Below are 11,784 nucleotides of genomic sequence, written 5' to 3'. Positions count from 1 at the left end.
GATCTCCCTTTTTCGGTCCAGTTCCAACCAAGTGGCTGATTTTGCCCTTTCCTTTGAGAAATGTTTGAACAAATTGTGACCACTTCAAATAGTTTTTCCCGTTGAGCCTGTAGGCTGCCTGGATACTCTGTAAATCCCCTGTTTGTGGAATATTTGAGGTCTCTTCTGATTTGGTATTGGAATGAATTTCCGATGTTTCAGTTTCAGACATGTTGGAGGTTTCAAAGAAAAATTGGCAATGAAGGCCTAATGAAAAATATCAGCAATGAAGGCTGGAAATTGCACTTGGCAATAAAGACTTGAAGAGAGGAAAGCACTTAGCAATGAAGGCTAACAAGAAGAGGTCCCAAGAGCAAAAGCTTTGATACCATGAACAAAAAGAAAAACTGAATTGTTCTGTCATATCTTTTGTTCTAGACTCTGTACAACATTTATACAAATGGAATTTGACTTTTGTCAATTCCATGAAATCTGTAATTTTCTAAAAATTAGGAGTTAATTTATTCTATTCTAAAATACATTAGGAGTAAATTATTCTATCCTAAAATAGAGCAGAAATCATGGGATATACATAGAAAAAGATATTCTAGATTTTCAACAGGTCTTATACGCAGTCCGATAGGTCCAAAGTGCATCTTCCAACGCTTGACTCCAGTTGTTCCTATCGGGACAAACCGTTTTCTCCAAGATGGACTTGATTTCTCGATTCGATATCTCCACTTGACCATTGGTATGAGTGTGGTACGATATTGAGATCTTGTGGAGTACACCATACCTTCGAAACAGTGCAACTATTGTCATATTGCATAAGTGCGTCCCCATGTCATTAACAACGACTCTTGACATTCCAAAGCACATAAAAATAGTAGATTTAATAAAATCTACAACCACTTTCGAGTCATTAGTTTGGGTGGCTTTAGCCTCCACCCATTTGGAAACATAATCGACAGCCAATAATATATATATACCCAAATGAGTTAGGAAAAAGCCCCATAAAATCTATACCCAAATATCAAAAATTTCTGTAAAAATCAACGGGACTTGGGGCATATGATCTCTACGAGCTATATTACCTACCCTTTGACATCGATCACAAGATTTACAAAACAGATATGCATATTTAAATAATGAATGCCAACAAAACCCACTCTCTAATACCTTATGCGCAGTTCGCTTAGGTCCAAAATGACCTCCACATGCAAAAATATGACAAAATGTTAGAATTGACAGGAATTCAGCTTCACTTACGCATCTTCTCATTACTTGGTTAGCGCATCTCTTCCACAAGTAAGGGTCATCCCATATGAAATACTTGGCGTCGCTTTTCAACTTGTCCCTCTTTGCTTTTGGCCAACCTGCAGGGAAATTATTAGTTACTAGGTAATTAACTAAATCAGCATACCAAGACAATTAAAAATTTAAGGAAAATGAGTGTTCATCAGGGAATGTATCCTTCAATAGCTTGTTCTCCTCTCCAACTGGTATGCGACTTAAATGGTCAGCTACCAAATTCTCTGAGCCTCTTTTATCCTTTATCTCCAGGTCGAACACTTGCAGGAGCAATATCTACCTTATGAGTCTCAGTTTCACATCTTTCTTAGTCATCAGGTACCTCAACGCTAAATGATCAGATAATACAATAACTTTAACACTTAACAAATATGACCTAAACTTTTCTAAAGTAAAGATAATCACAAGAAGCTCCTTTTCAGTAGTAGAGTAGTTCATTTGAGCTCCATTCAAGGCTTGGGACGCATAGTAGATAACGTGAGCTGTCTTTCCTACTTTTCGCCCCAACACTTCCCCTATTGCATGGTCACTAGCGTCGCACATGATCGCAAAAGGTAGACTCCAGTCAGGGGGTTGGATGATCGGTGGCGATGTCAATAGCTCCTTTAACGTGTCAAAGGCTCTCTCACATTTGTCATCGAACTCGAAAGCCACATCTTTTCAAAAGAGTTGGAACAAAGGAGCTCCAATCTTTAAGAAATTCTTGATGAACTTTCAGTAAAAACCTGCATGTCTAGGAAAAGAGTACACTTCCGGGGTAAGGTAAAGTAGATATAATATTTATCTTAACCCGATCAACCTCAATACCCTTAGAGGACACTGCATGACCTAGAACTATCCCATATTCAATCATAAAATGATATTTTCCCAGTCAAGCACGAGATTAGTCTCTAAACATCTTAACAAGATCATTTTCGATTATCTAGACAAGTATCAAAACTATCACCATATATACTAAAATCGTTCATGAAAATCTCGATAATTTTCTCAACATATTCTGAAAAGATACTTGCCATACATCTCTAGAATGTTGCAGGTACATTACACAACCCGAATGACATCCATCTATATGCAAAGGTCCCCAAAAGATACGTGAATGTCATCTTCTCTTGATCCTCTAGTCCGATTGCAATATGAAAATACCCTGAAAATTTATCCAAAAAACAATAATAAGCTTGACAAGCTAATCCCTCAATCATTTGGTCAATAAAAGGAAGGAAAAAATGGTTCTTTTTCATGACAGCGTTTAATCTGTGGTAGTCAATATACTGCCTCTATCCGATGGGTTTGCATACTGGTACGAGCTTATCCGTCTGGTTGGCCTCCATTGTTACTCTTGCATTCTTTGGAACTACCCGTACTGGATTCACCTATGGGCTATCTGATATTGCGAATATGATCCTCACATCTAGCAATTTCAATATCTTTTTTTTTCACCACTTCCATCATCAGGGGATTGAGCCTCCGTTAAGCTTGCCGTACAGGTTTGGCATCTTTTTCGAGCCTTATTCGGTGCATACAGATAGAGGGGCTGATTCTCTTAATATCGGCGATGGTTCACTCTATCATCTCCTTATGTTCTCTAAGAACTCGGATTAGCTTCTCTTCCTGGGTTTCTGATAGTCTCGTTGAGACAATCACCAGGAGTATTTCCTTCTCGACCAAATATGCATATTTTAAGTGCTTTGGCAGAGGCTTCAATTCTAACAAAGGTGCCTGCACCACAGACGGTAGTGCCCTTTGATGAGGTTCGGGTGTAAAAATAGGTGCTAGCTCATACCTTCTCATCGTGGTTGGCAATGAGTGTAACGCCCCTATTATACATTTCAGATTTTCACTCAATTCTACCTCAGGAGTTGTCTCCAATTTAAGGTGCTTGGTTAAAGCAACCTCCAATTCATCCCTGCCAACATCTCAAACACTTCCTGCGCCGCAGGGTCAATAGCATTCACATAAAACACGTAGCTAAAATTAGAGTTCGAAATCTCAAACATATCGAAATGAATAATTTTTCCATCAAATTTCATGAATAAGGTGCCCTTGTTAACATCTATTTTAGTTTGTGTTGTGCTCAAAAAGGGTCTACCTAATAGTAAAGGCGAAGGTTCGGGAGAATGATCATTATCTATGTCAAGTACATAAAAGTCAGTTGGGAAAACCAATTCATTAATTTTAACCAACACATTCTCAACCAACCCATCAGAATATTCATTTGTTCGGTCAGCTAATTAAATTATTATTCCAATTTCTTTTAATGGACCTAGGTGCAGAGAAGTATAGATAGATTTAGACATTACATTAATCGATACTCCTAAGTCCAGCATGGCATTTTTAATCAAAGTATTACCTATCCTACAGGGGATAGTAAACATACCTGAATCCCCGCACTTCGGTGGGATTTTCCTCTGTATAACTGCTGACACGTTCTCCCCCACGATAATTCTTTCATCTCCCCTCAGCCTTCTTCGGTTGACGCACAAATTCCTCAAAAATTTTACGCATTTTGGCACTTGCTTGATTGTATCTAGCAGGGGAATATTGATCTCCAATTTGCGAAATATCTCCAAGATCTCTTTCTCCTTGTCCTACTTTTTCGGCTTCTCCAACCTGCTAGAAAAGGGCAGCGAGTTAGTCTTAACTGTAATGATTGGGTCCGGGAGTACCTCTGGACCTTTGTTGCTCCTGCCGTCCTCTTCAAGTTCCTTCTCAATTCGTTCCTCGTCCTTGTCCTTAGAAATCACAAGTTTGGGTCCTTGGATTTTTCCTTTTCACTCCTTAAGGTCATTGCACTTACATTCTTCGGATTCAATTCGGCTTGACATGGCAGCTTTCCTTGAATTTGGGATTTCAAACGGTTGATTGTTATTGCCATCTGATTCATCTGATTTTTCATTGCTTGCATTTGGCTCATTGGATTTCTTATGTTCTGCAGTTCGGAGTCCGTCTTTTGCTGATGTTGCACAGTATTAGCCATCAATTGTTTCATCATCTCTTCCAAAGATGGATTAGAGTTCGGCGGAGGAGGTGGTGGTCAAGGTTGATACTGCTACTGATACCCTTGTTGTCTACTTGGCATAAAATTGGACTGCCTATTTCCTTCATAACTGAGGTTGGGATGGTCCCTCCAACCAGGATTGTAGGTGTTCGAATACGGGCCATATTATTTTCTTGGCACGAGCGCGTGACCAGCCATGTTTATTTGTTTTGCATTTTCTTCTTGAATCAGCGGACATATCTCCGTTGAATGACCCAAGGCAATGTAAATCCCACATACGTTGGCTTGTGGGGCATTTCTCATAGCCAGATATCGCACGAAAGATGTCAACTCAGAGAGTTGCTGTTGGATAGAGGATGTTTCTACCTTATTCACTCTGCGCATCGGGACATCCTTTCTTGAACTAAACTACTGTGAATTCTCAGCCATCCCTTCAATCAACTCTCATGCTTCTCGAGGAGTCTTGTTCATCAACACTCCTCCACTTACAGTATTGATTATGCTTCTATCTCTGAAGAGTAACCCCTCATAGAAATATTGGATGAGCAGTTGCTCACTTATTTGGTGCCGAGGGCACTTGATGCACAACTTTTTGAACCTCTCCCAGTACTCATAAAGAGACTCGCCTGGGTGTTGTTTGATGTCGCATATCTCCTTCCTTAGACTGGCAGCTCGAGATGCAGGAAAATATTTTTTCAAAAATTTTTTCTTCAACTGCTCCTAAGTGGTGATATTACCTAAAGGTAGGTAATACAGTTAGTCTTTTGCCGAGTCCTTGAGTGAGAAGGGGAATGCTCTCATTTTTATTTGTTCTTTCGTAATTCTCGGGGGTTTCATACTGTTGTAAACAATATCGAACTCTTACAAGTGCTTATGAGCCTCCTCACCTGGTAAACCATGAAAAGATGGTAAAAAATGAATTAGGCCAGATTTTAACTCAAAAGATGTGTTATCATTTAAATGCGGGAAAATAATGCATAAGGGCTGCTAATTTAAATTAGGAGCAACCAACTCCCTTAATGTTCGTGCATTAGTCATAGTAACTTCTTTTCGATCCGAGTCACTTGAAATATCACCAAGTGAACTTGCTGCTTCAACTTCCGGATCAAGTCTCTGAGATGCAGCACTAGATTGCTCCTCTCTGAGCTGTTTGGACTCTTTTCGTGTTCTCCGCATAGTCTTCTCTACCTTAGGGTCAAAAATTATTTACCTGTATGAGAAGAACATGGCATACACTAGAGAAGTACTAGAAAATTAGAACAAAAATAAACTTAAAAAGAAACAAATAAACTAACATCAGTCCCCGGCAACGGCGCAAAAAATTAACAGGTTGTCGATGCCTGTGCAATAATAAAAATAAACCTAGTTACCAATTAAAGTAATCATAACTCAATTCTAAGTATTGGAGCAGGAATTCTAAATGTGCAATGGATTACTTGATTCACCCTATTTTCGAAGAGTTTGCTTAATCCGATATACTAGAATGGGATTGCTTATTCACAAGGAATTATTGATTTGTATAAAGGGCAAGTAAGGTCGTCTCCTCAGGGACTGTGGATATTTGTCTCTTTTCAAATTCACAGTAACAAGGGATGTTTTTGTATAAACGATGACAATTAAAGCAATTCAAATAAAATCAAATAACTAACTAAAAATTAAATGACAATTTACTAAAATCAGATTAATGATGACTAAAGATCTAGCCAAGAAATAACTTCAACAATGGTTCACCTAATTGATCACCGATACAAAGGTAATTCCACTTATTCACTAATAAATAGGTTATAACTGCCACGCAAGCGATGACAGTCAATCCATTCTTACTGTATCGGTGAATAAGGTATACCCGTTAATCACTGCTCTAGTTGAGAAATAATCCTAAGTACACCCGTAAGATTTAATTTCCCAACTGCCTTACGTATTAGAGGAGTCCTATTCTAACTAAATAACGCACTACCAGGGTTATTATAGATTAACCCGCGTATTTCCCTGACACAAACTCAATCATGCCAATTGTCTTTTTTTTTAAAAGGTGTTCCTTTATTCCATCAAAAATGTGTACAAACGTCCAACCTAGCCTAGCCTAGTGTTCCTCTTTAACTGTCGTCGCCTGATGGACGGTACTCCTATCCTATCACAACGAATTTCGCCACGCGCCAAAGCTGGTAATTCATCAAAATTCTCGTAAGTGATAATGCTCTGTATCTGTCGAGTAACGCCCACGTTTGCCAGCCTATCAGCCACCCTGTTTGCCTCCCTATAACAATGTGAAACCTGGCCCGCGTCCGGGATCATACCCCAAATCTGTTCGACCGCTGCACGAACCTGCCATGGACACTGGACCCTTCTCTGCAGAATCCCTACCAGCACCTGAGAGTCCACCTGAATGGTAACACCTGTATATCCCCTCTGCCTGCAAAGACGGAGGCCCGTTGCCAGGGCCAGAACTTCTGCCCGTAGACTCGTTGTTACCCCGAAAGACTCCGAGAATGCAAAAAGCGGCAACCCTAATGAATCTCGTAACACCTCCCACCACCACTAGCTCCAGGATTTCCTTTCGCGCAACCATCAGTGTTCAAAATCAGCGTTCCCCCCTCAGGTGCCCGCCAGCTGACCGCTTGAGCATAAAATCTCTGGGGCGAGGTTGCTAGTCCCCCCAGAAACTGAAGTAGAACGTTCCTCCCCACTCGTTGATGAAATTTTCCTTCGGCCACCCCTTCCAGATCCTGAAGGATGTCATGGCAAACCTTTGCATGACACATCGGAACCCCCTCAAAAAATGCCCTATTACGTCCCTTCCAGATGTGCCAGCAAATAAAACTAGGAAGAATTCCAAACAGAAAACAACCCTCCTCCGCCCTTGGATGCGCCATCTACCAAGCCGCAAGCCAAGCCCGAACAGAAATCCCCCGCCGTGCCACCCCCCCAATCCTACCAAAAAACTCCCAAACTTCACGCGCAGTATCCCCCTCTGAGAAGACGTGATCAAGTGTCTCCTCCGCCCCCTCCAAACAACAAAGACACTTTGAAGCCAAATGAACCCCTACCCTTCCCAAGGCGGCCGTCACCGGTAATTTCCCCAAAAGCAATCGTGTCATGAAAAAAGATATCTTGAGCGGAAGCCAAGAATGCCATACCCGAGAATGCAGAACGGAATAATGACTTGCGCGACGAACCTCCTGAAAGGCAGACGCTAGAGTAAACCTTCCTGACGCCATGTGACGCCAAACCAGCTCATCCTGCTCTTCCCCCTCCGGAACCGTTTGTTGGGAAAATGAGTAAATCAGCTCAGCCGGGATTACTGCTCTAAGCCTTTGCCAATCCCAGGACCCATTAGAAATGAAATCCCGAAATGATAACTCCGGATTAACCGGAACTTTAAGACACAAAGCTCCACTCCCTAACCAGTTATCATACCAAAAGTTACATGAACCCCCTTTTACCAACCAGACCATGGATAATTCCGTCTGCCGACTGATGTTCACCATTCTTTTCCAAGTCATCGAATCCTGCCGTTTTATCTCCACCTGACACGGATGCTGCCCCTTGCAATACTTCGCCCGCATGAACTCAGCCCAGAGAGATGTGCCTGCCCGTAAGTTCCACCACAACTTACAAGAGAAAGCCGAGTAAACCTCACTAAGTTTTCGGATTCCCACACCTCCCTCATCAACGGGGAGACACAATTGAGGCCAACTTATCCATTGGAATTTTGACACCTGTCCTGACGACCCCCAGAGGAACCTTGCACATACCTGCTCGATTTGCCTGAAAACCGAACCGAAACCCACCGCGGCCGACAACAAATGGACAGGAATTGCCGAGAGCACATGCTTTATCAAGACTAACTTCCCCCCTGTGGATAACAACCTTGACTTCCAAGACATCACCCTAGCCACAACCGACTGACACACCTCACCGAAATACGCTGCCTTACCCCTTCCTGAGTACAGCGGGAAACCCAGGTACCGTATTGGAAAATCCTGCCTTGAAAAATGAGTAAGCCGCTCAATCACCCTCCTCCGCGACGGGGATAGAGACGGGTGTACCAAATATCCACTCTTCTGGGGATTGACCAACTGACCAGAAGATTGTTGATACTTATCAAACACTCGTTTCACTTGCTGAAGCGCCATTGCAGACCCATTGGTAAATACCAGTATGTCATCAGCAAATGCAAGGTGAGTAATGGCCTGGCAGCCGGTTGGGACCCTAAACCCTATATAATTCCAACGGCTAGCTAGCTCATTCAAACCTCGCGAGAGTAGTTCCGAGCCAATGACGAACAGCACAGGCGAAAGTGGGTCACCCTGGCGTAATCCACGACTGGATTTAAAAAACCCCTGTACAGACCCATTAATGATAACGGAGAACCAAACATTCGAGATCAGGCGCCAAATCATATCAATAATCTGCTCACAAAAACCAAAAGCTCGTAACATGGAGATAACATGGAACCACGACATCCGGTCATACGCCTTAGTCATGTCCAATTTAAGAGCGACGTTCCCCCCTCGCGCCTTCTTGCCTATAGATGCTATCAGCTCCTGAGCCAGCAGATAGTTATCAGAAATGCTTCGGCCCTTGACAAACCCCGTCTGTTGGGGGGATATCAGCTTTGGCAAAACCAAGGCCATGCGACTCACCAACAACTTGGATAACAACTTATTGCAGAAATTGCATAGGCTGATAGGTCTAAAATTTGAAAAATTTTGAGGGTTCGACACCTTAGGCAGTAACACTATTGAAGTGGAGGTGAGGAATTTTGGCAGCTCACTCCCACAGAAAAAACTGACTACCGCTTTGTACACATCCTGAGCCACAACCTCCCATGCAAAAGAGAAAATTTTCCCTGTAAACCCATCAGGCCCCGCAGCACTTTCCCCATCCATAGAAAACACCAAATGCAGAATCTCCTCCATGCTAGGTATAGCTGCCAGCCTTTCATTCTCCTCGTCTGAAACCAGCTTAGGAATCAGATGCATTAGATCACCACCCCCAGGATCCACCGGCCCTGAAAAGAGATTCGAAAAGTACTTCACCGCTACCTGTGCAATGTCCTCATCCCTGTCCACCCAAGACCCATTAGAATCCTTCACCCTATGTATCGCCCCTTGCACCCGCCTTTGTTTAACCACGGCGTGAAAAAATCTGGTGTTCCGATCCCCACACCCCAGCCATTTTACTCTTGCCTTCTGCCTCCAGAATTGTTCCTCCACTGCCAGGGCTCTGTTAAGATCTGCCCGGGCCATACTTAGTTCTGCCGGATCCTCCTCCTCCAGCCTAGATGTTTCCATTGACCCTTCAATCCTTGCTAACCTGTTTTCCGCCTCCCGAACAGCATTACCAACTGACCCAAATTTCTGCTTATTCCAATGCTGAATTGCCCTCCGAGTTGCCTGGAGTTTTAAACATAAAACTCGTAATGGAGACCCATGCACATCAACAACCCATGCTCCCCTGATGACATCCAATAACTCAGGTTTGGTAGTCCAGATGTTAAGAAATCTGAAAGGCCGTGCCCCATTGTCTAGCCTCGACGCAAAAGATGTAACGACCCCACCTCCCCCTAAGGCATACCAGAGGGTCCGGCGGGCCGCCTGCCCATCTCTCGCCGGGACTCAGTCGTTCTTTAATCAAATCCAGAACAAATCACAAGAATAAATAGGGCAGCAATCCAAACTTAAAGGGGAACTTATATACATTGCTATCTCAAAAGGAAGTACAACCATCAAATGTACAAAGGTTCTCACTTCACCATACAACTAGCCAGTGCCAAGCACTAGGGCGAGAACCATTACAAAAGAAACAAAAGACCTAGACTAGGCTAGTCTATGCTCTCATCCTGCTCGCCGTCCCCTGTTAAGGAAAACAAAACTAAAGGGGTGAGCTAAAAGCTCAGTGAGGTTCCAAACAGATAATCAAACAATCAAACAATAAATTCAATACATTAAACATGGAGTATCAATAATTCAAGAAACATTTACAATGGAAAGCAATAGTAACATTCATTAAAAGGATACGGCTCACAAGGAGCAATTCGTTCATTCGTTCTCCTGACATTTCCCCTTATTCCTCCAATCATTTGAAAATGCATTTTTCGTTTATCAATAAACCCTCGTTCGTTCGTTCGTTCGTTCATTCATTCATTCACCCCCGTCCTGGCCGTTGGCCAGTCTCCACCAACCTACAGGGTAATACTCGAGTATTACCCTGTAGGTTGGTGGAGACTGGCCAACGGCCAGGACGGGGTGAATGAATGAATGAACGAACGAACGAACGAAGGAGGGTTTATTGATAAACGAAAAATGCATTTTCAAATGATTGGAGGAATAAGGGGAAATGTCAGGAGAACGAATGAACGAATGAACGAATGAACGAATTGCTCCTTGTGAGCCGTATCCTTTTAATGAATGTTACTATTGCTTTCCATTGTAAATGTTTCTTGAATTATTGATACTCCATGTTTAATGTATTGAATTGATTGTTTGATTGTTTGATTATCTGTTTGGAACCTCACTGAGCTTTTAGCTCACCCCTTTAGTTTTGTTTTCCTTAACAGGGGACGGCGAGCAGGATGAGAGCATAGACTAGCCTAGTTTAGGTCTTTTGTTTCTTTTGTAATGGTTCTCGCCCTAGTGCTTGGCACTGGCTAGTTGTATGGTGAAGTGAGAACCTTTGTACATTTGATGGTTGTACTTCCTTTTGAGATAGCGATGTATATAAGTTCCACTTTAAGTTTGGATTGCTGCCCTATTTATTCTTGTGATTTGTTCTGGATTTGATTAAAGAACGACTGAGTCCCGGCGAGAGCTGGGCAGGCTGCCCGCCGAACCCTCTGGTACGCCTTAGGGGGAGGTGGGGTCGTCACAAAAGAAACGTGCAACGGAGCATGATCAGAAGGATGGCGTGCAAGATGAACCACCGAAATCGCTGAAACCGCTTCTGCCATCTCCCCATTCATGAGTAATCTATCAAGTCTTTTCCAAATCCTGGCTCTCCCCCTCCTATTGTTGCACCACGAAAATCTGGACCCTGAGCAGCCCGCATCAAAAACCTCTGCATCTTGCATGAAAGCCAAAAAGTCCACCCCCTCCGACACCGCAAAAGGTCTCCCTCCTTTCTTTTCCAAAGCTTCCACAATAACATTGAAATCACCCCCTATACACCACGGCAATGCCTGTGGTTTATCCAACAGGAGGTTCGCCCATAGCTCCCTCCGCCCCTCCTCCGTACACGCAGCATGCACAAAGGAAAAAATCATAGAGCCCGGTAGCCACGGGTGGGATACCACTAACGAAATGTGCTGAGTAGAATTACCCAACACTGAACAAGTGAAAGGATACTTATATAAAATCCATAAATCTCCCGAATCATTAACATGTGCAAAATCAAAAGCAAGTTTCAATCTAATATCCTCAACTCGCGAAGCCTCTAATTTTGGCTCAGAAATGGCCACAAACTGAACACCCTTCTCTTTAATAATGCTTTTTAATCTC

This window comes from Coffea arabica, chromosome 2c (genome assembly GCF_036785885.1).
Source record: "Coffea arabica cultivar ET-39 chromosome 2c, Coffea Arabica ET-39 HiFi, whole genome shotgun sequence".
NCBI classification, from domain to species: Eukaryota; Viridiplantae; Streptophyta; class Magnoliopsida; order Gentianales; family Rubiaceae; genus Coffea; species Coffea arabica.
This window is presented reverse-complemented; position numbering follows the sequence as displayed.